The sequence below is a fragment of the Cynara cardunculus genome (genome assembly GCF_001531365.2).
Source record: "Cynara cardunculus var. scolymus isolate 2C chromosome LG 1, CcrdV1, whole genome shotgun sequence".
NCBI lineage: Eukaryota > Viridiplantae > Streptophyta > Magnoliopsida > Asterales > Asteraceae > Cynara > Cynara cardunculus.
The window spans coordinates 24,739,889-24,741,240 of record NC_037528.1 but is presented as its reverse complement, the minus strand read 5'-3'; positions in this window follow the sequence as shown (position 1 = coordinate 24,741,240).

Here is a 1,352-nt window from a genome sequence, read left to right as displayed (position 1 = left end):
TTCTAGGTTGGTTATATTTGCGTCTAAAAACTGATAAAAAGTTAATTTTGAGCTGTGAATTATAGTAATTAAAATGAGTTTAAATTAAATTTGGTCAAGTTATTGTTGTCAGATCTTTATGAAACTTTGGATACATATTACAGGTGTTAAATAAGATCATTTGGTCCTTCCAGAGTGACTGTTGGACGACGTTTAGACACATATGGACGTAGAGCAGGCACATGGGTATGTATGTATGCATTGCAACAGCAGCTAACCATAAGATATGCATTGCAACAGCAGCTGACCATAATATGCAAAAATATGCATAACCTATATCTAGAAGATCCATGTATACAAGATAACAGGTTATATGACATTCTCAAGCCACCATGCCAACATCATATTTGGTTAGACCAGCTTGCGAATGACAGGTACATTGAATGAAACATGATCACCTGGTGAACAACAGGCAAAAGAAAAAGAAAGAAAACTAAAGCGAACGACTGTCCTAAATTTGCAATGTTTAAGTAAAAGTACTTTAGGACAGACTATAGACCATTTGCTCTGCAGGTGGATATACTCCTTATTTGATCTAAATACACACACATAAGGAGCAGGAGAAGCCACTGTATCTAAATACACACACATAAGGAGCAGGAGAAGCTACTGTTTTATACTACAAGAAATGGACAGCAGATTCTAAAAATTGCACTTGACCGTATACTAACAGCAGATTCTGTTAACCATAATGTTGTGTTATCCATATGAGTTTCTTCTGTTTTTCCATATATACTATAGACAAATATGTTATCTTAACGACTCCATATTAAAAATCAAAAGAAAATTATAAATAAGATATTGAAAAAGGCATTATAACCTTTTGATCTTTAACAAAATGAGATTGCAAAAAGCATTGGTATTATGTCCACCATAATAGTACCTATTTTCATTTAAATGGTTTAGGGTGGCACATAAAACAAATCAATGGAATAACTTGGCATCATGTGCATACAACAACAGTAATACACATTAAATCACTAATCTTGAAGGATACTAAGCCATGCACAGATTAGCAACTACTGATGTGGCTACAGAAGTGGCTTGTAACTATGCTTTCCAAGTGTCAATGCAGGTGGAATCAGTTACTCATCATGAACAATAGGTAACATGTTTTGGTTTTCTATAAAGCTGCTGGTAACTATGTTGTTTATACTACATAGTTTCAACAGCAGGCAACACTTGCTGTTGACAGATAACACATTAAACACACACACACACAACACTATGCTGTCCCAAACAAGAATTTACATTAAACTTGATTTTGCAACCTGTCCCAAACAAGAATGCAGTCCCAAAAACTATCAAAAACA